The 25099-nt window shown below is 49.0% G+C and overlaps 1 protein-coding gene and 1 non-coding gene across 7 annotated transcripts in view; one reads left to right on the top strand and one right to left on the bottom strand.

Moving 5' to 3' along the window:
• Positions 1–4583: 4583 nt before the first annotated feature.
• Positions 4584–4712, bottom strand: LOC116562160. The gene has a single exon (XR_004273808.1). It is a non-coding gene; the product is annotated as a small nucleolar RNA SNORA51 (small nucleolar RNA).
• A 6986-nt stretch (positions 4713–11698) lies between these two features.
• HPCAL1 (hippocalcin like 1) overlaps positions 11699–25099 on the top strand; it is a 121582-nt gene continuing 108181 nt past the window's right edge. For 2 of the 6 annotated variants that reach the window (XM_032294148.1, XM_032294141.1), the window contains exon 1: positions 12442–12760. The gene's annotated coding sequence lies outside the window, so the exon portion shown is untranslated. Of the gene's footprint in view, positions 11920–12283; positions 12303–12441; positions 12761–12847; positions 12957–23436; positions 23721–25099 lie in introns of those variants that run through there. The other 4 variants (XM_032294142.1, XM_032294147.1, XM_032294145.1 and 1 more) reach the window with 4 other exon arrangements.

Below are 25099 nucleotides of genomic sequence, written 5' to 3'. Positions count from 1 at the left end.
CTCCTCCTGAGTGTGTGTGGAACTACACCCCGCCCCCGCACACCTCCTCCTCCATCCCTGGCACGGCTGGGTAGGAAATGCGATCTGACTGTGACTTGATTTTGCCTTTCCTGGTCCTGGGTAAAGTTGAGCATCTTTCTTACATTTACTGGCCATTTGGATTTTTTTCTTCTGTGAAACTTTTCTTTCACTTTATAAAACAGATTTGCCCTTCGGGTTTTTTCTAATGCCATGTTCTAGCAGCACCTAAGAAAGCGTAGCCCCTGGCCGGGCGAGGGGCTTCAGGAGGCTGAGATGAGAATATTGCCTGAGGCCAGGTTTGAGATCTCCTGGGCGACATAGTAAGACCCTGTCTCTACTAAAAATTTAAAAGTTAGCCAGTTGTGGTAGCACGTGCCTGTAGTTCCAGCCACTCGGAAGGCTGAGGTGGGAGGCTTGCTTGATCCTGAGAGTTTGAAGTTGCAATGAGCTATGATGGAGTCGCTGCACTCCAGCCTGGGCAACAAAAGCAGACTGTCTCAAAAGAAAAAAAAAAGTGGTGCCCCACAGGCCGGGTGAGATATGGAGAAAAAATTCCGTAGGCATCTGTAGTCCAGGGTCTGGCTCTCACTTGACATTTATTACCTATGTGATTTGAGGTAAATGTCCTCCTCTCTGCTTTTTTAAAAAAGCTTATTATTTATTTATTTTTATTTATTTTTTAGTTTTTGAGAGAGAGTCTCACTCTGTCACCTAGACTGGAGTGCAGTGGCGTGATCTTGGCTCACTGCATCTTCTACCTCTTGGGTTCAAGCGATATTCCTGCCTCAGCCTCCTGAGTAGCTGGGATTACAGACAGCCTGGCTAATTTTTTTTTTGGTATTTTTAGTAGAGATGGGCATTTCACCATGTTGGCTAGGCTGGTCTCGAACGCCTGACTTCATGATCCGCCCACTTTGGCCTCCCAAATTGCTGGGATTACAGGCATGAGCCACCTCGCCTGGCCAAAAAGCTTATTTATTTTTAAAGTATGCAACTCGGGTTTTCACTATATTCACAAAGCTGTGCAACCTTCACCACTCTAATTCCAAAAAGAAATCCTGTCCCGACGCGTGGTCACTCTCTTCTATCGCCAGCCTCTGGCAGCCTCACATTCATTGTTGGTCTGTACGGACTATTCTATTCTGGGCATTTCATGTAGATAAGATCACACCGTATGTGGCCTTTTGTGTCTGACTTCTTTCAGGTAGTATAAAGTTTTTGGGGTTCAACATGTTGCAGTACATAGTTGTAATTCATTTCTTTTTACTGCTGAATAATGCTCCATTGTATGGATACGTCACATTTTGTTTATCTGTTTTTCATAGTCGGGTCTTGGGGTTGTTTCCACTTTGTCGGTTTTATGAGTAGTCCTGCTGTCAGCATTCATGTTATAAGTTTTTGTGTGGACCTAGATTTTCAATTTTCTTGGGTACATACCCAGGCATAGAATTGCAGGGTCATATGGTAGCCTTTATGTTGAACTTTTCAGAGAACCGCCACACTGTTTTTCATAGCCAATATACCATTTTGTATTCCCACCACGAATGTGAGTGGGTTCCACTTCCCCCACATCCTCACCTCTCCTGTTACTGTCCATCTTTTGAATTCCAGCCACCCTAGCAGTGTGAAGTGGTATCTCACTGAGGTTCTGATTTGCATTTCCTTGGTAACTAATGAGGTTGAACTTCTTTTCATGTGCTTATTGGCCAACTGTATATCTTCTTTGGAGAAAGGTCTAATTATATCCTTTCTTACTTTTAAAATTGGGTCATTTGACTTTTTATTGTTGACTTGTAAGAGTTCTGTATATATTTGGCCAGGCACAGTGGCTCACGCCTGTAATCCCAGCACTTTGGGAGGTAGAGGCAGGTGGATCATGAGGTCAGGAGTTCAAGACCAGCCTGACTAACATGGTGGAACCCTGTCTCTACCAAAAATACAAAAATTAGCCAGGTGTGCTGGCATGCACCTGTAATTCCAGCTAGTCAGGAGGCTGAGGGAGGAGAATCTCTTGAACTTAGGAGATGGAGGCTGCAGTGAGCCAAGATCACACCACTGCACACCGGCCTGAGGGACAGAGTGAGACTCCATCTCAAAAATAAATAAATAAATAAATAAAAAATCTGTATATATTCTAGATGCAAATCCCTTGTCAGATATATGATTTGCAAATATTTTCTCCTATTCCATGGTCTTTCTTTTCACTTTCCCAATGGTGTCCTTTGAAGCACAAAAGTTTTTCATTTTGATAAAGTCCAACTTATCAATCTTTTCTTTGGCTGCCTGTGCTTTTTGGTGTCATATCTAAGAAACTATTGCCTAATACAAGGTCATGAAGATTTATGCTTGTGTTTTCTTCTAAGAGTTTTGTACTTTTAGCTCTTACATTTAGGTTTGATCTATTTTGAGTTAATTTTTGTATATGGTGTGAGGTAGGGATCCACCTTTATTTTTTTGAATTTGGCCATCCCCTGGAGAATCACTTGAACCCAGAAGGTGGAGGCTGTAGTGAGCTGAGATTGTACCATTGCCCTCCAGCCTGGGCAAGAAGAGCAAAACTCCATTTAAAAATAAAATTATAGCTGGGAACGGTGGCTCACGCCTGTAATCCCAGCACTTTGGGAGGCCAAGGTGGGCGGATCACGAGGTCAAGAGATCGAGACTATCCTGGCCAACATGGTGAAACCCCCTCTCTACTGAAAATACAGAAATTGGCTGGGCGTGGTGGCATGTGCCTGCAGTCCCAGCTACCCTGGAGGTTGAGGCAGGAGAATTGCTTAAACCCAAGAGGCAGAGGTTGCAGTGAGCCAAGATTGTGCCACTGCACTCCAGCCCAGCACCTGGTGATGGAGCAAGACTCTGTCTCAAAAAAAAAAAAAAATTAATTAATTTAAAAATAAAATAAAATTAATAATAAAAAAAAAAGAATTTGGCCATCCTGTTGTCCCAGCACCATGTACTGGAAAGACTATTCTTTTTCCCTTTTAATTGTCTTGGCATCTTTGCCAAAAATCAACTGACAATAACTGAGAGAATTTATCTCTGCATTTTCAGTTTTATTCCATTCATCTATATCTCTGTCCTTATGTCAGTACTGCACAGCTTGATTACTGTAGCTTTGTAGTAATGACATAGTTTCCCCAGAGGTAAACCAGAAAGCATGTTTCTTGCTTGTCTCAGAGGACTGTCTAGGCCAGTGGTTCTCAAAGTGTGGTCCCTGGACCAGCAGCATTACTAGAAACTTGTCAGAAATGCAAATTCCCAGGCAACACTTCAGACTTGCTGAATCTGAAACTCTGCAGGTGGGGCCTAGCAATCAGTGTTTTAACAAGCACATCAGGGGATTCTGATGCACACTAAAGTGTTGCATTCACAGGTCTATATGTGTGCTGTCCAGTGTGATAGCCACTAGCCACATATGACTATCAAGCACTTGAATTGCAGCTAGTCCAAATTAAGAAATGCTGTAAGTACAGAACACACACTGAATTTCAAAGACTTACTATAAAAAGAATACAAAATATCTCATTCACAATTTTTAGAATGATTACATGTTGAAGTAATAATATGTATATATACACATATGATTAACATTATGTCCACCCCCCATTAGCCATGGAGCTATTATGTTTCAGGGAGAAATTTACCTACTGACCCTTGCAGGGCATGTCCTTGGCACATGCACCAGAAGCTCTAGCTCCCAGAACAGGAGCCACCATCAGGAGCAGAGCTGGAAAGGCGGGCAGCATTTTCCGGTTCCAGCTGGTTTGAAGCAGAGGTGAAGGCTGCTGCTGTGTTTGGCTTTGGGTTTTGTGTTTTAGCAGGGGTGTTCTGTAGCCAGCCAGACTCTGGACTGCTCCCCTCTCCGCTGACATGGAAAAAATGTCCGTGTGTTGTAAGGAGCCCCAAGCTGGGGTTTCTGCCTTCCACATTGGGGCCTGTGCCGCTGCTGATGTGGCTTCCCAGCCTGTACTGGACAACCATGTGTCATGGCCTCAGGCCCCCTCCACCCCACTGTGTACCAGCAATGGTACAGAAGTCCAACCCAACTCTTTGGAGCCACTACTATCAGCAGAAAGGGGTCCCAGTCCAGACCTCAAGAGAGGGTTCTTGGACCTCACACAAGAAGGAATTGGGGGCAGGTCCACAGAGCAAAGTGAAAGCAAGTTTATTAGCAAAGTAAAGGAATAAAGAATGGCTACTCCACAGGCAGAGCAGCGGCATGGGCTGCTCAGCTGTTTATGCTTATAGTTATTTCTTGATTACATGTGAAACAAGGGGTGGATTATTCATGAGATTCCCAGGAAAGACATGGGCACTTCCTAGAACTGAGAGCTCTTCTCCCTTCTAGACCATATATGGTAATTTCCTGATGTTGCCATGGCATTTGTAAACTGTCATGGCACTAGTGGGCGTGTCTTTTAGTGTGCTGACACATTATAATTAGCATATAATGATCAGTGAGGATGACCAGAGGTCATTCTTGTCGCCACCTTGGCTTTGGTGAGTTTTGGCTGGCTTCTTTACTGCAAATTGTTTTAATTTTTATTGTTTTTTCTTTTCTATGTCCCTCATTTCATAATACAGACCAGGCCCAGGGCCTGGGTGGAGGTGTATATGGGGTAGGTTTACTCTATCTCCTCTTCCTAGAGTCAGTGTAAGAACAGCCTGGGGGTGAGCACCAGGAGGCCTACTGCAATCTGTTTATCAGCAAGGTCTTTGTGATCTGTATACCTTGTGCGGACCTCCTGTCTCATCCTGTGACTTAGAATACCTAACCTCTGGGGAATGCAGTCCAGCAGGTCTCAGCCTTATTTTACCCGGCCCCTATTCCAGATGGAGTCACTCTGGTTCAAATGCCTCTGACACTCCTTGAAGATGTGTAGTCCTGGAGCACATTTCACATTTTACAAAGCCATTTCCCAGTCCTTGGTGCCTTGGCCTCCCTCCCTTAGGTCATCTGAGGACCAGCTGTCGGGGGGAAAGGAACTCAGAGAGGTTGGGTGTCTGCTCAGATGATGCTGATAGCGCCTGCTGAGCAGGCCAGCACCCACAGCCTCCGACTGACGCTGTGATGGCTTTCTTTACGTGTGTGGGCAGAGCGGTCAGTCTGTGGGAGAATGATGATGAGGGTGAGGACACGACAATGAAGTGACATGCCCATCACTTCTTGAGGCGCCACCTCGACAGAGGCCGTTTGCACACATTGCCTCTTTTAATCCAAGGGAGACATGATTCATATGCACATTTTACAAATTAGAAAATTGGGATCCTGGATTGGGACCTGATCAGGGTTGCTAAAGGGAATGTTTTAAGTTTGCTAATGGGGAGGAGGGAAGAATGAGCAGGGAGGGGGAAAGCAGCTTTTTGGGATTTTTTTGAGACGAGGTCTGGCTCCGTCACCCAGGTTGGAGTGCGGTGGCATGATCTGGACTCACTGCAACATCCACCTCCCAGGCTCAAGCCATCCTCCCACCTCACCTCCCCAAGTGGCTGGGACTACAGGCATGTACCACCATGCTTGGCTAATTTCTGTGTTTTTGGTAGAGATGGGGCTTCGCCATGTTGCCCAGGCTGGTCTCAAACACCTGGGTTCAAGCGACTCACCTGCCTTGGCCTCCCAAAGTGGTGGGGTTACAGGTGTAAGTTTTGTTTCTTTCCTGAGAGCATCCAATGTTAGTTCATTTAAGGCTCTCAACCACTAAAGAGGTAGGTCGTAGGTCAAGCTGTCTACTTTATAGAAGAGCCTGGGAGTCCAGGCTTACCTGACTTGGAGGCCTGTTCATTTTCCCAGGTACCTCCAAAGGCCGCTCAGTGAGCAGACAATGCAGCTCCAGAGCACTCCCCTGGCAAGTCCCGCCCTGGCCATAACCAGCCCTGTTCCCCAGCAGCCATGGTCGGGCAGAGGGGTCAGGGAAGCAGGGCAAGAGGGTAAGGCACTGCTCAAGAAACAAAACCAGGTCCTTAATGCCCCTAGCCCTGCTGGGCAGGGTCCCAGGACCCAGCCTTGAGATTAGAGAGGGGTAGAGGGCAGACAGAGTAGGATACAGAAGGAAAAGTACCAGGGCATGTCTCCTGGCTTAGGCTTAGACTGCCATGATGAAACACCACAGACTGGGTGGCTTCAACAACGGAAAGTTATTTCTCAGAGTTCTGGAGGCTGGAAGTTCAAGATCAAGGCGCTGCTGGCTGATCCTTTTCTGGTAAATGCCGGCTTTCTGACTTGTAGACAGTCACCTTTTTGCTGTGTTCTCACATAGCCTTTCCTTGGTGCATGGAGAGGAAGAAAGACTTCTCTCTCTTCCTCTTCTATGACCACCAATCCTATTGGGTTGGGCCTCCACCCTTACGACTCTTTTAACCTAAAGTATCTCCTAAAAGCCCTATCTCCAAATATAATTTCGTTAGGGGTCAGGGCTTCAACAAAGGAATTGGGGTGGTAGTGGTCCACAGCAGTGGGGGTGGATATTTTAGCTTATCTTGAGTTTGCAAGGATGAAGGGGAAAGGGGGTGCCCATCGGAACCTGCCTCTGAGTCACACTTCCTGGACGAGCCATGGGCCGCAGCATCTGTATCAGGAGTGGCCAGGAAACAGCGCGCCTCAGCAATAAACAAGATGACCTAATGATCCAATTTTCCCAGCTGTCCAGCTACAGATTTGAGGCAGAATCCAGCGATTCTGCTGGAGGACAGGTCATGGTAAATTTCTAACTCTCTCCTTTCCAGGCATGGCTTTGGTTTCCTGCTGCAGCTGGGGCCGGGGAGTTATTTGGGCATTTCCTCTGCCTGTGGGCTGCTGGGGTTAGGGGAAGGGCGAGGCCAGAAATGCTGCCTCCAGCCTAAGTCAGCGTCACCCATGCTATTCCCGGCAGCTGCATTTCTCCACTCTGTGATTACAAATGAAACTGGGGAATAGAATCAAAAGAGGACCTACAAAGAAGCTAGCCTGCACTTCCTCAAACATTTTGGGGCAGGAGTTTGTGAGCTGGAACCATGTTATTTGCGAGATTCTCTCTGGTGGATATACACTCAAGTATTAAAGTGCTACAAGCAATTAAAAAAAAAAAATAGTATTCCTTCCAGAGCCTGTGTGGGCCCAGCACAGTGACATTGAATCTGGCTGTTAGACCTGGCTGTTACTGATTCTAATACGTGGCCTTGGACATTTCATTTCTCCAAGTATAGCTTTCCTCATCTGTAAAATATGGAAATAATCTTTAGAATGTTGGAGACAGTATATGTAAAGGGACTGCAGAAACAATAAAGTCCAAATCCCAATGACATTTTTTGGAGAAAAAAAAAATCCTAAAATTCACATGGAATCTCAAGGGACCCTGAATAGCCAAAACAATCTTGAAAAAGAACAAAGTGTCGGGTAGGGAGGTTGGGGAGGGATAACATTGGGAGAAATGCCAGATATAGGTGACTGGGGGATGGAGGCAGCAAATGACATTGCCATGCATGTACCTATAAACAATCCTGCATGATCTGCACATGTACCCCAGAACCTAAAGTACAATAAATATATACATATATTTTTAAAAAGCTACAAAACATAACACAACATGAAAAAAAAGAAAAAGAACAAAGCTGGAGGACTCATACTTCCCGATTGCAAAACTTACTACAAAGCTACAGTAATCAAAACAATGTGGCACTGGAATAAAGATTGACATATAGATCAATGGAATAAAATAGAGAGCCCAGAAATAAACCTTTGAATGTATGGTCAAATGATTCTTGGCAAGGGTGCCATGACCACTAATGATAAAAGGACAGCTTTTTCAACAAATGGTGCTGGGAAAACTGGATATCTACATGCAAGAGAATGAAGCTGGACCCTTACCTAACACGATATACAAAAATTAACTCAAAATAGATCAAAGACCTAAAAGTAACCTAAAACTATACAATTTTTAGAAGAAAATTTGGAGCAAAATCTCCACAATGTTGGATTTGGCAGGGATTTTTTGGATATGACATTAAAGACACAGACAACAAAGAGAAATAGACAAATTGGATTTCATAAAAATTCTGTGCATCAAAATGCAAAATCAGGCCTGTGTAGTGTCTCATGCCTGTAATCCCAGCACTTTGGGAGGCCATGGTGGGCAGATCATTTGAGGTCAGGAGTTTGAGGCCAGCCTGGCCAACATGGTTAAACCCCATATCTACTAAAAATACAAAAATTAGCCAGGCCTGGTGGTGCACGCCTGTAGTCCCAGCTACTTGGGAGGCTGAGGTGAGACAATCGCTTGAACCTGGGAGGCAGAGGTTGCAGTGAGCCAATACCACACCACTGTACTCCAGCCTGGGCGACAGAACAAGATTGTGTCTCAAAAAAAACAAAAGCAAACCAAAAAACAAAACAAAAAGGCAAAATTAACAGAGTAAAAAGTCAACCCACACAATGGAAGAAAATGTTTGAAAATCATATATTTGATAAGAGATTAATATCCAGCATATAGAGAGAACTCCTAACACTCAACAACCAAAACACTAAACGACGATTAAAAAATGGACAAAGGACTTCACTAGATCTTTCTCCAAAAAACACATGAAAAGATGTTTATATAAGTAATCATTAGGGAAATGTAAATGAAAACCACAATGAGACACCAGCTCATACTCATTACGATGGCTACTATCAAAAACAAGCGCTGGCAGTGAGGATGTGAAGAAACTGGAATGCTGTACACTGTTTGGCAGATGTAAAATGGTACAGACACTGTGGAAAATATTATTATGATGCTTACTCAAAAATAGAATTACCATATAATCCAGCAGTTCCACTTCTGGGTATATACCCAAAAGAATTGAAAATAGGATCTTGAAAAGATATTTGTGTACCCGTGTTCATAGCAGCATTATTCATAATAGCTAAAATGTGGACACGACCCAAGTATTTATCGACAAGCGAGCAGATAAACAAAATGTGGCATACATACAATAGAATGTATTTTAAGAATTATTCAGCTTTAAAAAGGAAGGAAATTGGCCGGGTGCAGTGGCTCACACCTGTAATCCCAGCACTTTGGGAAGCCAAGGCGGGCAGATCATGAGGTCAGCAGATCGAGACCATCCTGGTCAACATGGTGAAACACCATCTCTACTAAAAATACAAAAATTAGCTGAGTGTGGTGGCGCGCACCCAGAGTCCCAGCAACTTGGGAGGCTGAGGTAGGAGAATTGCTTGAACCTGGGAGGTGGAGGTTGCAGTGAGCCGAGATCGCGCCATTGCACTCCAGCCCAGGCAACAAGATAGAAACTCCACCTCAAAAAAAAAAAAAAAAAAAAAAAAAAGGAAGGAAATTCTGACATATACCACAACATAGATGAATCTTGAGGACATTCTGCTAAGTGAAATAATCCAGTTGCAAAAAGAAAATACTGTATGATTCCACTTATATGAGGTATTAGAGAGGGGGTCATGATTTAATGGGTATAGAGTTTCAGTTTTACAAACTGAAAAGGGTTCTGGAGGTGGATGGTGGTGATGGTTGCTCATCGTTAGTGTATTTAATACCACTGAACTGTTCAGTTTAAAATGATTAAGATGATAAATTTTATTTTATGTGCATTTTATCACAATAAAAATTAGAAAAAATTGTCATAAAACTAAGATATTATTAAGAACAATCAGAATTATTTCTGTCTTGTTTACAATAATCATATGAAAAACAAATTGTTTATCTAGCATGACACCAGCTATGGGTTGAATTTTTCCCCTCAAAAGATGCTGAACTTCTAACCCTTGGTACCTGTGAATGGCAGTTTATTTGGAAATTGGGTCTCTGGAGATGATCAAGTTAAGTGAGGTAATTAGGGTGTGCCCTAATCCAATAATGACTGTGTCCTTATGAAAAGGGGAAAAGAGACAGACAGGTATAGAGAGATGTGAATTCACAGGGAGCACACATGGCCATCTATAAGCCAAGGAATGCATGAGGTTTCCAGAAGCTAAGATACAGACATGAAACAGACTGCCCCCCACATCCCTCAGAAGGGGCCAGCCCTGCCCATACTTTGATCTTGGACTTCCAGCCTCCAGAGCTGTGAAACAACACATTTATGTTGTTTAAGCTGCCCAGTTGGAGGTGCTTGTTACAGTCGTCCCAGGGAATTATACAACATCTTACCTGAATTTGCTTTCTTCTTCGATGTAGTTAATTAAATTCAAAACTACATATTGAATAATGACAGTATGCTCTCTCTCCATGTAGCTTCAGAGGGGGTAGAGAGTCCTTTTCCTGAAAGAACAGGAAGGACACAAGGAAAGGGACCAGCTTGCATCTCATCTGAGAGAGATACACTTCTGGAATAAGAGGTCTGTGGTTAAGTGTGTTTCTCTAGTAGTTCAGAGAGAGGAAGCACCTGCAGGCTAAGACACTGAGAGCTAGGTGAGGGCTGACCTAAGTTCTGAAGGATGGATGGATTATGGGTTGGAGGGGAAGATGGAAAAGCCACAGGGGAGAGGAGCAGCATGGGCCAAGTGTGGAGGAACCAGTGAGTGGGCTGGGTTTCAGGAAGGGGCCTCGGTCTGCTTTTGAGCCCTGCCTGAACTTTTCCACCCCACAGTGCCTCCTGCCTGTGTCTGCCATTCTCTTCCCGTCCACTGGTCCTGGTGTATGTGGACAGCCTTTGCCCCTTTGCCCTGTGCTTGGGAGAAATGTGCTCAGTTTCCGTGGCAGGGATGCTGCTATGTGTTTATCAAATCGGCTTCGTTTTCTTCTGGAACATTCAGGAAGACCACAGCTCCCAGAGCCCCTTGCATCCCGGTGCGGCTGTGCGACCACTTCTGGCCCATGGATGTGTGGGGAAGTGATGTGTGCTGCCCCAGGCCGGATTCCAGGACCCCACCTAGTGCTGTCTCTTCTCTTGTTGGAGGTAGGAGAACCAGCAGCGGCCTTGGAAGCCCTAAAGACGCCTGGGGAATCCCAAGGTGGAGGAGGCCAGTTCCGTGCCTGGTGGAGGCTTCTGCTGTCAGGGTGAGCGGCAGCCCGAGTGAGAATTAGGGTCTTACTTGTGACCACAGCACGACCGATCCTGCTCTGGCTGACAGTCACTGCTGCAGTCACCCTGCTGATGGGTCTGGGCCTTGGCCTCTAACTGAGGTCTTCTCACCTGTAACCCCACCGGCCCTTTGCCTGGACACTTCACGGGGAGCTCGAGTGGCCTTGGCCATTGGCCTTGGCTAAGGAGGAGGCATGGCGCCCGCAGGTACCGGGCCGCCTGCATCGGTCGGTGCAGTCGGGTCCACCGCCCACCGGCATGACTTCATGTAATCCTCACTGCAGGGCCCACGGGGAGGGGAACTTCCTCCAGGTCTAGCTTTGCCTTTCTGCCTTCAGAGCCAAGGAAGGAGGGGTCTGGACCCAGCCCACTTTCCCAGCAAGGCCCTGCGCTTGCACGTTGCTCTGGAGGCCTCTGTAGCAGTTCACTGTTTTCCGTGGAGGAGGAGTGGAAGGAGGGATTGAGCTCTCCCCTAGAGACGCCGGAAAGACAGTTTGTCTCAGCCTCACACGATCGCCCAGCTCCACATTTCTGGCTGTTTCTGTGGTTACCTTTCTTCGGGGATGTTTGGGGCGGGAGGTGTGTGTGTGTGTATTTGCTTTTCTGAAGCCGTTTTTCCGGAGCCCCTGATGGTGGGGGGCGGTGCTCTGGGAAGCGGGGTCCCTGGTTCCACTCTGGGCAGGTGCAGGGTATGGAGGACACCCCCCTCGCCGAGATCCAGGAGATGCCAGTTCGGCGCCTCTCCCGCGTGGAGCCCGAAGACCACAGATGTTAGGAAGGAGGAGCTCAGGAAACACGCCCCTGCTCCCTTCCGTGGTTAGGTGGGGAAACCGAGGCTGAGGCGGCCCAAGGGACTCGCCTAAGCGGCCTGGGGAGTCACCGCAGGTAGCCAGGGCTGGAGCCAGGCCTCCCACTTCAGGCCTGAGCGGACGCAGGAAGGGGTGCGAGCTGCACGCAGGGCTGGGGACGGGGCCGGGGCAACTCGTCTCTTCCCCTTCCTAGGCCGCCAGGGCCACTTCCTGCGGGGTGGGGGTGGGGGGCGCGGGCGCGTGGCACGGGCGCAGGGCTGGCCCCTCCCGGGCGCCGCCTCTCGGCCTCTCCTACACCCGCAGGCCAGAGGCCAAAGGTTAGGGGAGCGGAACCGGTGCCCAGCTCCGCCCCTGTCCCAAAAGCCACTGGGGGCTGGGACCGAGCAGGGCCGCAGCTGGGCCGCGAGGGCCGTGGAGCTGCAAGGGGCAGGGGCGGCGAGGGCCCAGCGGGCGCTGACGGTCCGGTAGGGGGCGTGTCGTGTCGGGGGCGGGGCCTGGAGGGGCGGGGCCGGGCCTGGAGGGGCGGGGCCCCAGGAAACTTGAGCGCCCGCCTCCGGCCGCGAGCCCCGCCCCGGCCCCCGCCTCTGGGTCCCGCCTTCGCGTCTCTTCCTTCCCGGAGCTGGCAGGCGGGCCGCGGCGGCGGCGGCGGCGAGCGGCGGCGGCTGGCGGCGGACGGGCGGACTGGCGGGCGCCTCCACCTTGCTCCTTCCCTGGCTGCCGGCTTCCTTTTGTCCTTCTGGGCGGCGATGAGCGCGGGGCCGGCGCAGCAGCTGAGGACGCACAGAGGCCCGCGCTCCTAGTCACTCCTCCCGGCCTCGGCGGTCTTGTCCCGCGGAGCGGCCCGCGTACGCTGCAGCCGCCGCCGGCGCGGAACTTGGGCTTGGGAAGCCGGCGGACCGCGTCCTGCGCCGGAGCAGGTAGGGAAGGGCGGGCTGCGGGCGTGTTCACCGGCGTGTGCACCGGGGAGCGCTGCGAATCCGGCCGTGTGTTTGTGTGCGCGCGTGTGTGTCCGGGGGTGCCCGCGTTTCTCTGCGCGGTGGAGTTGTGGGTGACCGCGGACGGTGGTGTGTCTTTCGAATGGCGCGTACTCGTGGGGATATGTGTGCGCCTTAGGTGTGCACATTTTGGACTGCGTTTGTGGAATTGTGTGTCGGGACGCAGTTGCTGGTGGGGAGCGGTGCCTGGCGGGTGTCGTGTGTGAGCAGCTGTGCGTGGAGCGGGGTGGCGGGGTGGGCGTGGGCGGTCTCGTCCCTGTCCCCTGTGGGGTCCCCTGGGCGGTCCCGTCCCAGAGCCCCCTGTCCCTGCCGGTCGGCGCAGTGCGTAGCTTAGGAGCCTCCGGCACAGCTGGGACCCGACAGGGCAAGCGCGGGCCTCGCGGAAAGGCTGGGCCGGACCCTCGGGGACAGGTCCGCGCGGCCCACGTGGGTAGCCGGTGAGCTTCTGCCAAGGGTGGGGGCCCACGCGGAGGCGATCCTCAGGTTCCTCGCAGGGCCGTGGGGCGATGAGTAGAGCCCTGGCCTTCCCTTGACCTGCACTGCGACCTGGGCCAGACGCGCCACATTCACGGGTCGCGGCTTGCTTCTCTTTCAAATGAGGACAGCTCCTCCCTCGGGGGCTGTGGTGACAGGTGAAATGAGAACGCACTGAAGACAGCTCTTGGCTTAATGCCCCGCACACAGTAGGTGCTGTATTAATTGGATTAGCGTCTGTTGTTTCAAATCTTTTTTTTTTTTCCTTTATCGTGCGTGGGGCCTTACATTTCCCCCGGGCGTGTTTCCTACCTCTCTCTGGCCCTAACTTAACGGCGAAGCACCGAGATTCCAGAAAGTTTAGCTGCCAGCTGCGCTGCCTCCTGCCGCACCTCCCGGGCGCTGCCGCCTCCGCCAGTGCCCAAGAGCGCAGCGCGGGGCCCACCCTGCCCCAGCCCCAGGGGCTCCCGCGCCGGCGTGGGGGGTCCCTCTCCTGGCCGGGAGGCAGCGACTGCGGAGTCGAGAGCCCTTTCGCTCAACAAGTGCCTAATCCCGGAGGATGCGGCTCAGCCGGTGGTGTTCCAGAGCCACGGCGTGAAATTGGTGCTTCCCGCACACGCAGAGCTCCGGCTCCCGAGGTATCCTGGTCAGGCCCGGCCACGCCAAAGGCCACCCGTTTCCTCCCGACTGACCCCAATTCCACCAGAGGAAGATGTTTGCCAGGTCGCCGAGTCCAGCCGAGGGCCTCGGCATTAGATACCCCCCCAGCCCCAGCCCCTGCCACCCCTGCTCCCTTGCAGCCAGCCTCATGCCCGGGGCCACATGGGACCCCTCCTCCTAGTCCCACCCCTTAATTTAAAACGCATTTACTTTTGAAACCTACTACTCATAAAATTGAACCGCAGTGAATGTGCACCCAGCTCTGACCACGACTCATTCTTTGGAGAGTCCTGGCGCCTCAGACGCAGAAGGCCAGTTTTGTGTGGTTCAGGCGCCCTCGCCAGAACGAGCGATATTCCTTCCCTTCATCGCCTTGGTGTCTTCCTGTTGGGGTGGAGGGTGATGGTGGGGAATCGCCTTTAACCAAGGGAGCCACAGATCTCACCGGTGCAGGAGGCTCTCAAAATGGAGCGCCGGCCTGGGATGGGCTGCGGAGGGGGCGGCATGGGCGGCCTTTGGTATAGGATGCGGTTCCCAAGTGTCAGGTGCTACGCGGTGGTGTTCCCAGAGAGGCGGACTGCTTTGCCTGCTTTTAGGAGTCAGGAACAGAAACCTGGTCCGGTTCCTTTGGTTTTCCTCTGCCGGGACTGAAGCCCTGCAATCCCAGCCGTGGCAGGCCAGGGGGAGGTGATGAGCTCATTTTTCATCCTGACTTGGTGACGGGGCACACTTAGAATGGACCCTGTTTTCTGTTTCATCGAATGATTTTATATTCTACAGGAGAAAAGGGCTCGTAATCAGATTCCATAATAATGTTTTTAAAAATCAGCCTGGCTTTATCAGCTCAGAAGACAGACCAAAACCCAGGGTTTTTTTTGTTTGTTTTTGTTTTTTTTCTAGTTAAAGCCAGCCCTTTGTCTTGAGCAGCCAGTGTTTTGGCCATAGATCTATTTCTGTTTCACTTTTGAGAGCACCTGTAATTACTGAGCTCTTGAGGTTTTATTGGATAATGTAGCAAAGGGAAGGCCCGGGGCTCTGTGTCTCCCTTGCGGTGGGATGTGCCACATCCTAGCCTTGCCTGCTCCCTCTGCGTTCCACTTTGATGCTGTTTTTAAGGTGGACCATACATGTCAATGTGTGATAACAATTTGGGAGACTTTGTCTTTGGAATCCAATAAATGGAAGGTCATTTGACCTGTGGAGAAACCAAAACACGTCAAAACCCCAGAAGAACAGAGATTTGCCCATACTGCAGCCAATGGCCCATTTATTTCCAGCAAGCCCTCCTAGAGATAGATTCTAAGTGAAATACAAGAACTTGGACACATTGCTTCAGAAGGTATCTCCGCCCCCTTTCTAGCCACAGGGTTGTGCGGAGTTAGAAGTGCAGTCTCTGGAAAGACAAGGACTGAACTCCGGTTGGTGCACATGCCCCAGCCTGGGCCCCATGCTCACCTAGCACCGTTTCAGCCTGGAGCTGTTTCCTCCTGTGAAGTGCTGGGGCTCACACCCACACCTTCAGGGCTCAGTGCCAAGGACTGCAGTGTGCAGACAGTGCGTGCCTGGTGATTGTGCATCAGGGCACCTGTCTCCCTGTGACACTTATCCTAAGGCCCTTTTTGCTACTTGTAAGTGGTAGAGTACCACGCCCACTCACGAACCAGTGATAATCCAGGGTACTAACAGGGGGCTCCAGAGTTTAGTTGGCACCAAAGATTAAGCTACTTGGCAGCTGAATTTTAATCTAGATCGGGTTAGGTTTGTATTAAAATTTTGCATTCCAGCAAGCCCTAAACCATGCCTGTTCATTACCGGATAATGCGTTCAATTGATGAGTTGCCAGCCCAGGATTGATGGAGGATTATGTGTATTCTGCTAGTTTGTCAGCATCTAATGTCATTGTGCTGAGGAAGGGGCTGGGGGAGGCATGTTTGGAGTTAGGATGACACACGCTTGTAGATTTTAATCATGCTGTACTTTGGGGCTCCCTGTTCTCCCATGGTAGCAGTGGGTTTCTATGTCATTCTCATGTCCTCACGTAAAGCTGCACGTCTGTGAATGTCACGTAGCTCTTGTCCTTTTCCCCTTACATTTTCTAATCTGGGAATGACAGAGCGTGGCTGTATATGGAGATGGCAGCATGGGCTTAGGGGCTCTCTTGGTGCCAGTTGCCCTACGGAAAACAAGTTTCTTCAAATCACTTTCTGCAGAGAAAAAAGAAATGGTCAGAATCTTGCGGTGCAGACTGTGATCTAACTCCAGGTCATCAATACGGTTTGACAGGTAGAACATTTCTTAGTGCTGATGAGCACGGTACAAGTCTCAAGATTGTTTTTATCATCTGAGAAGCACAGTAAATCCTTTAGAGAGCCCTACCTTGGCCAAGTCGTTTCAAGTAAAATTGAATTTCAGAGGCAAAGCTTCACATCTCTGCATTGATGAGGCATGGCTAACTAAAGACATCCTTCCCAGAGACCTCTACACTCACCCTCTTCTGCCAGCAGCAGGGCAGGAAAGATGACTTCTCGGGGCTGTGTGCCTTTACCTTCATAAGCAAGTGCATGATCAATGCTTGCTAATCCTGCGGCTGGGTATTTGTATCATTTTGGTGCTTGAGATACTAACCAATTTGGCAGGAAGCCAGGAGCCTGGGGATGGAGGTGCTTTCCTTGCTCTGTGTACCCTTAGGCAAGTGAGGTCTGTCCTCAGGCAGGTACAATATTAAGTGCATCTCTAGAGGACGGTTCCTTCCACCTGCCCAGGTGCAGGGGCTGCACTCACCTGTGCTCATGTCTGTGCATTGGCAGGTGATATAGATACACCTGAGCTGCAGACCCAACACTGGGTGTGGGCTCCGAGCTACCCCATATCAAAGCAGAGCCCAGGACTCTTCTCCCTTGCTGAGGCTGTGTCTCCTACCTATTATGGCCAACATGTCTCATCTGCTCATTGGTTAAAGCTAGAAATCTCTAAAGAGTTTCATAGCTCTTTCTCCTTCTTCACCTCGCTGTCTAATCGGGTCAGCACTCTCTGAGGTCTCACACCCACTCTTTCTGCACAGCAGAGCCTTATCTGCCCTTGGCCCAGAGCACGCCTCCAGTTCCTTCACTTCAGCCCCACTGGCAGCACTTCACTGTTTAAAACACAGATTTCAGTCGGGCTCAGTGGCTCATACCTGTAATTCCAACACTCAGGAGGCCGAGGCGGGCAGATGGCAAGGTCAGGAGTTCAAGACCAGCCTGGCCAACACGGTGAAACCCTGTCTCTACTAAAAATAAAAAAATTAGCTGGGTGTGGTGGCAGGCACCTCTAATCCCAGCTACTTGGTTGGCTGAGGCAGGAGAATCGTTTGGACCCGGGAGGGGGAGGTTGCAGTGAGCCGAGATCGTGCCACTGCATTCCAGCCTGGGTGACAGAGCTAGACTCTGTCTCAGAAAAAACAAAATAAAACAAAAAAACCACCCACAGATTTTATCATCCCACTCTTTTCTGCCTCCCCAGCCCTGCCAAGGTTTGGTCTCTCTTTTTTTTTTTTTTTTTTTTTTTTTGAGACGGAGTTTCACTCATGTTACCCAGGCTGGAGTGCAATGGCGCGATCTCGGCTCACCGCAATCTCCGCCTCCCGGGTTCAGGCAATTCTCCTGCCTCAGCCTCCTGAGTAGCTGGGATTACAGGCACATGCCACCATGCCCAGCTAATGTTTTGTATTTTTAGTAGAGACAGGGTTTCACCATGTTGACCAGGATGGTCTCGATCTCTTGACCTCGTGATCCACCCGCCTTGGCCTCCCAAAGTGCTGGGATTACAGGCTTGAGCCACCGCGCCCGGCAAGGTTTGTTCTCTTACTCAGTAAGTGCTTCTGATACCTGCTGTGTGCCTTGTGCCAAGCTGGGCTCTGAGAAGGCTGGACCCAGGCATCCTCCCTACCTTTGCAGACTTTAAGGTCTTGGGCTGCGGGTTGTGTGTGGAGGACCCATCAAATAAGTCCAAGGGCCTTGAAGTGCTACGGAGGGGAGCTCCTACCCCAGGTTAGGGGGCTCCCTGGAGAAACACCCTCTAAGCTGACACGTGGGAGAGTTGGGGGGCAGGGTAGGGGCGAACGGTGGGGCTGGATTGTTTGATGCCTTTCTTCTCTCCCACCCAAACTTCCTTATCTGCTAAACTCCTACTCATTTTTGTTTGAATTAATAGCTCTACCAAAATAGAATTCATCTCTCATGCAGTGTACCCATTCTAAGTATACAGTTTAATGATTTTCAGTAAATTTATAGAGCTCACAGCCATTACCACGATCCAGTTTTGGAACATATACATCAACCCAGAAAGATCCCTCTTTTGTAGAAACTCTCTGTCCCTACCCTCAAACCCGCAGCCCCCACAGATTTGCTTTCTGTCTCTAGATCTGCCTTTTCTTTCTACTTGTGTTTTAATAGATCTGGCTGAAGGGCCGCTTCACGGGGGCCCTCCTGGAGTCTTCTAGTTAGAATTGATTTTTCCCCCAGCTCTGAAGAAGTGAGCTGGGTGCTTGGCCATCCCCCTGAGAGATGGTGAGCTCTCTTTCTGGCCTCTCATACCTGCACCTGGCACAGCACAGGCACCTACAGTATAACCAAGGTGTGTTGGCTGGACCAGCTGAAGGCGCGTTCCTCACATTTCTTTTGCATAACTCCTGAGTATCTAGCAGAGTGTTGGGATTTAAAATACAGGGCATATATTGATGTGCCAAGTTCTTGATGAAACAAGTTAATGTATGTATGTAGCAAGGCAAATGGCAAACAAACAAATAAAAAACCCGCTATTTTATAAGCCAGGCATGGCGGTACTTGTCTGTAGTTCCAGCTGCTTGGGAGGCTGAGGTGGGAGAACCACTTGAAACCAGGGATCTGAGCCTGGGCAATATTGTGAGACCCTGCTTCTTAACAAGCTTTTTTTTTTTTTTTTTTTTTTTTCCAAGATAGGGTCTTGCTCTGTTGCCTAGGCTGGAGTGCAGTGGTGTGATCTCACCCCACTGCAACCTTGAACTCCTGGGCCCGAACAATCCTCCTGCACAGTCTCCTGAATAGCTAGTTCTACAGGTGCACACCACCACCCCTCGCTAATTTTTTAATTTTTTGTGGAGATGGGGTCTTGCTATGTTGCCCAGGCTGGTCTTGAATTCCTGGGCTCAAATGATTCTCCAGCCTTGGCCTCTCAAAGTGCTGGAGTTACAGGTGTGAGCCACTGTGCCAGCCCAAACCATTTTTCCAAATGAAAAAACTAAGGAGGCCCAAAGCAAATAAGTAGCCTAGGGCCATCAGCAGAAAGTGGAAGCATCAAGAATTAAACCAGATCACTTTCTCTTCCTTGTTTGGTAGTAATGCTATGCCCTTTCATGGCCTTGCCTGGGCTGGTGCTCAGTTTTTCCTATACAAGTCTTGTCATCCCTCCCTAAGCCATGGAAGCGCCTTCTAGGGCATGACTGCGGTGTGACACGTCGTCCTTTGCCCCAGTACCTCGTCCACAACTGAGCAGGCAGAGGTGGTTCAAGCAATGTGTGTGTGCAGAGAGGTCTCCTGGCAAATAGAAGGGGCTGGGGTGGGGGGTGTTAAATGCAATGGTGCTATGGATTCGGGTGGTTTGTGCATTTCAGTTTTCTGAGTGCATTTCTGATGCATTTCTCTCCTTGCATCATTTTCGTTCTTTGAGGAAGAGAGCAGAGGATGAGACACCATTGGGCAGATGCACAAACTGAGACACAGAAATTGTATGCCCATTGTACACCAGGTAGGTCACAAATGACCGCTGTCTCCCAGGGTTGTAGAGAACTCTCATGGTGGACAGAAACCATGAAAGAAACCATGGTGGATAGAACCAAGACATTCTTGGACCCTTATTTGCAAAACACCTTGGGGAAAGATCAGGGACACTGGGGTTTGAATTGCAGTCTTTGCTCTGTTGTTTATTGGCTGGTGATGGTCTCTGAATCTGTTTGCCCATGCGCAGAAAGGGGTTCTAGGCCGAGCTCAGATATTGACAGGAACGCAGATGTGGCAGACCTGGGTTTGAATTGTAGTCTTTGCTCTGTTGTTTATTGGCTGGTGATGTTCTCTGAGTCTGTTTACTCATGTGCAGAAAGAGGTTCTAGGCCCAGCTGAGATATAACAAGAACGCAGATGTGGGTACCCAGGTGAGTCTGGCTGGTCACGTGTGGAATGAATGGTGGCTGCTGTTACTCTTTAAACAGTCTTGGATCTAGTGCCTCCTCTGCCACTGAGTACAGAATTCCTTTTCAAATTCAGGCTTATGAGGCATGTTTTGATCCAGGCTGTTGTAGCAAGGGATTGTTGCTGGAGTCTGTGACTGCGGTGAGTGTGGAGGCTTCCAGAAGGCAGCCAGTGCCAGTTACTGCTTGGAGTTTGGGGAGCTGCCATTTTGGATCATCCCAGCCTCATGCCTTCTGAGAAGCGTCTCTCAGGGTCCCTGAGGCACCCATACCTGAGCTTGGTGGTGGGGGCTGCACAGAGAGAGCTGCAGGTTGTTCCTCAGGCATAATGAGGCCCAGAGCTGGTGGTCCCCTCCCACTGTGAGTGCGTGCAGAGCACGGATCAGGTCTGGGTGCATTCGCGCTGGCAGGCCGGAGGACTGCTGGGTACACTCGCAGAATCCCAGTTCTGTGCAGTGGTGTGTATGGACTGCAGTGTTCTTTTTCCCTAGCAGCAAAATGCTCAGCTCTCTGCTTTCTTTCTGTGCATTGAACAGACGTTTCCAGAAAACAGAATTGATGACAGCCCCCACTCTTCCCTTTCACTCCCATCTTTTCTATTTGCTGCCCTGTAATCGATTTTTGGAGAGAAGTGAGAATCTCTCAAAATCAATCACCTATGTTAAAAAAAATCATTTCCACATCACGCAGCTTTCTGTATTTACTGTGTGTGGCTGGAGACACTCCTGGCAGAATAAGTGTGGGATGTGGGAGGTCCAGAAAAGCCCCCAGCTTCAGGGGCTGAGGCACGGCTGTGGGTGGCAGAACTGCTTGTCCCCTCACCCCCAATCCTTCGGCAGTGGCTGGGGTGTGCCCTATTAGAAACTCTTCAGTCGTGCAGTGTGGAGCCCGTGCTTGTGACACAGCCTGGATACCTGGCAGGGGCTTAGCCTCCAGGGGTGAGACATGAGCTGTTGTGGCTGCCTGCTGTGGCTTCTTTGTGTCTTTCTTATTCCCAGCAAGTAAAGGTAGAAACAGGCCTCTGGCAGGTGCTAAGACCCTGCTTGCCTTCGTGCTGGAATGTCGGCAGGTACAATCCGTTCTTATTTTTTTTTTTTTTTTTGAGACGGAGTTTCGCTCTTGTTACCCAGGCTGGAGTGCAATGGCGCGATCTCGGCTCACCGCAACCTCCGCCTCCTGGCTTCAGGCAATTCTCCTGCCTCAGCCTCCTGAGTAGCTGGGATTACAGGCACGTGCCACCATGCCCAGCTAATTTTTTGTAGTTTTAGTAGAGACGGGGTTTCACCATGTTGACCAGGATGGTCTCGATCTCTTGACCTCGTGATCCACCCGCCTCGGCCTCCCAAAGTGCTGGGATTACAGGCTTGAGCCACCGCGCCCGGCCCTCTTATTTTTTTAGGGGGTACTTTTCCCTCTTCTTTCTGAAGACATTTGGGGATAAAGAATTGCTGCTTTTATTAACGTATGTTCTTGGTGATATGCTATTACCTTATTTAAAACCAATATGGCCTGGCTGATTATTCTCAGAGCTCACTGTCAGGTGAAAGGTTATGCATTTGAGAATTATTTTCACCAGTGTGGGTGGGAGTAGGGGAAGGAGATGTAGAGCACAGGTAAGGAATTCCAGATTTTGGGGCCAGGGATCCCCAAGCAGCGTAAAGGCCTTGCTGTGGCCCATAGCTCCTTCCCCCTGTGACTTGTGCTGGGCCAGTTGCTGGCTCCTCAAGACCATTATCACCATTATCATCATTGTCATCACTATCATATCCATCACCGTCATTATTGCTGTCATCATGACCATTCTCCATCATCATCATCATCATCATCATCACTATCATCCCCATCCCCATCCTCATCACCATCACCATCATTACCATCACCACCATCATCACTGTTGTCCCCATCCTCATCATCATCACCACCATCACTATCATCATCACTATGATCACCACCATCATCACCATCACCATTGTCACCATCACCATCATCATATCGTCCCCATCCCCATCATCATCACCATCACTATCATCATCACTGTCACTGGAATCACCACCATCGCCATCACTGTCACCAATATCATGGTGCTTCTCAACCTCTGCCACTGCTTCACATGGCATTCCTGCTGAGTTAGCTGTTCTTTGTGGGTTTTCTGCTGTTGGTGTGGTAATTACGGGAGTCAGGACCGGATGAGTGTGGGCATAAAGAACCCAAGTGGATGATGGTGGAGTATGATTCTTCTGAAAGGGTCTCCATGAGAATCACTGATCTGAAGATTTTGGGAGAATCTCACATATTCTTTCAGGCCCAGGAGTAAGCCAGTGTTACCTGCCCTGTGGAGCCCTCCTTTGGTCCTCCAGGGAAGACAAATTATTCTAGCTGAGGCTGACCTTACTGCTTATCTGCCTCTCCCAGGGTGGAAGCCTACTTCAGGTAGGACCCTGTGGATTTCTCCTTGGTGACCCCCCATTCCTGGCACAGAGCCTGGAACACAATGCTCAAATGTGCGACCAAACCATCTCCCAATTCCTTAACTGTAGGATGGCGGGTGCCTTGATAAAATGTCACACCGTGCTGGAGGGCTGGCTTTGCAGGTCTGACTAGCTAGGTTACGTTTGAAGTCAATTGGTGAGAGTTGTTTTATGCATTTGTTAACATTGTGGGACAGTGGTCTGGAAGCCAACAAGGCTTTAGGATTGGCAGAGTGACTCCCATCCCATCATTGATGTCTGGCTTCGACTTGGCCCGGGGGACATTGCCTCTCCAGATCTCAGTTCCCTCATCTGACAAATGGGGCTTAGGGTTGAACAGCCTCTAAATCCTCTGTCGGCTCTACAATTCAGGAAAGATGTTTAAAAATGCAGACTTGCATTGTACGTACATTCAACATAGAGCAAAGAGAGAATTTTCCTAGCTAAATTGACTGCAAAAAAAAAATGAAACCTCTTGGGCCAGGTGCGATGGCTCATGCCTGTGATCCCAGCACTTTGGGAGGCCGAGGTGGGCGGATCATGAGGTTGGAAGTTCAAGACCAGCCTGGCCAATGTGGTGAAACCCCAACTCTACTAAACATTTAAAAATTAGCTGGGCATGGTGGTGGGCACCTGTAATCCCAGCTACCTGGGAGGCTGAGGCAGGAGAATAGCTTCAACCCGGGAGGCGGAAGTTGCAGTGAGCCGAGATTGTGCCACTGCACTCCAGCCTGGAAGACAGAGCAAGACTCCATCTTTGGAAAAAAAGAAAGAAATAAATAAAAATAAAACCCCTTATAAAATGCAGGCCCCTTAGCAACTGCCATCTTAAGAGGCAGCATTATGATTCAGAAGGAACTGATAATATTGAGGAACATATTTGCGTAGCACAGATTAGGAGAGGTTAGTGGGGTGGGGGGGTGGTGACGGGAAGATTCTAAGGTTGGAAGTGAGGGAAGTGAGCTCTGTGGGTTGGTTTCGTGCACTCAGCTCACCATTCAACCTTTTCTGTTAACTTCCTGTATTAAGGAGGCTGAGATTAAGAAGATGGGGGCTCATGGGATAAGGGGAGACAGAGGTGAGTGGCTGCAGTGGGGGATCCACCGTGGGAGCATTGAAGAAGGTTGTCAGTCAGCTAAGGTCTTACGCTGTAGATGGGGTGCCTTATTTAGAAGCTGTTTACTGTCCCCTTAAGAGGATGCTCTCGGAAGAAAAACCACTGCCAGGCTTGTTGCTTTCCTCATTTTAGTGATGTCTTTATGTTCCTCTTGGGAGGTGATGGTACTGATTATGTAAGAAACTGGTCAGCCGACCTTCTTAACTAGTTGTGAATTAGAGAAAAGTCAGAACTAGGGACTATCATAAAGGACAAATAATTGTATTGTTTTCAGACAAAAGTATATGTAGTAATGTAAACTACTGACTAGATCTTCAAATTGGTTTTTTTAAATGAATTGCTAAGAATTATTTGAAATGAGCACGTTAGCGGTAGAAGGATAGCAGGTATTATATCGATTTGATTAGGAGAGTGGGTAGTAAATAGTCGGTATAAAGAGATGAAAATCAGCCATTTAAACATTTCTCCCAAATGTGGGGCTGGGAAGCAAGAGAAAGAATTACACAGACAGTTTCATTTCAGTCCTGGGTTTGGAGGGGGAAGAAAGTCAGAGAAAATGGATGGGAAGGAAATACACCAAAGCGTTAGCAGTGGTCACATCCCCTGGGATCATGGGTCTTTCTTGCTCTTTCACGTTTTGCCACATTCTAAATTTTCACCAGTGGGCATTTATTATTTTTGCAATTGGAAAAAAGGCTTTAGGAAGAGCTCCAAATACCCATCCCATGTTTACCCTCTTAATTTGCTTAGCAAACTTTCTTGTTACAGTCAGACTGGCTGGAATCCATAATTTCCATACTTGTGATTATTTAAATTAATGGAAATTTATCATAATCCCTTATTAAAATTTGTTCACTGCATTGAAATTCAATACTGAGCAAATCTGTTACCTGGGATATAAAGAAAAATGTTCAGTCCAAGTGTGGTGGCTCATGTCTGTAATCCCAGCACTTTGGGAGGCTGAGGCAGGTGGATCACCTGAGATCAGGAGGTCGAGACCCGCCTGGCCAACATGGTGAAACCCTACCTCTACTAAAAATACAAAAATGAGCTGGGCATGGTGGCTCATGCTGGTAGTCTCAGCTACTCGGGAGACTGAGGCACGAGAATTGCTTAAGCCTGGGAGGTGGAGGTTGCAGTGACTTGAGATCATGCCACTGCACTCCAGCCTGGGCAACAGAGTGAGAGACTTGCTCTCAAAAAAAAAAAACAAAAACAAAAACAAACAACCATTCAGAGTCTTCCAGGAAATTCACCAATTCATTGTGGCGTAGTGTAGGGTTTGTTCATTAACTAGAATATGGTTTTTCTTTTTTGTGTGCTTGAATTTGGGCGTTCAC

This window comes from Sapajus apella, unplaced genomic scaffold (assembly GCF_009761245.1).
Source record: "Sapajus apella isolate SASKATOON/1434 unplaced genomic scaffold, GSC_monkey_1.0 scaffold31, whole genome shotgun sequence".
Lineage (NCBI taxonomy): Eukaryota > Metazoa > Chordata > Mammalia > Primates > Cebidae > Sapajus > Sapajus apella.
This window is presented reverse-complemented; position numbering and strand designations above follow the sequence as displayed.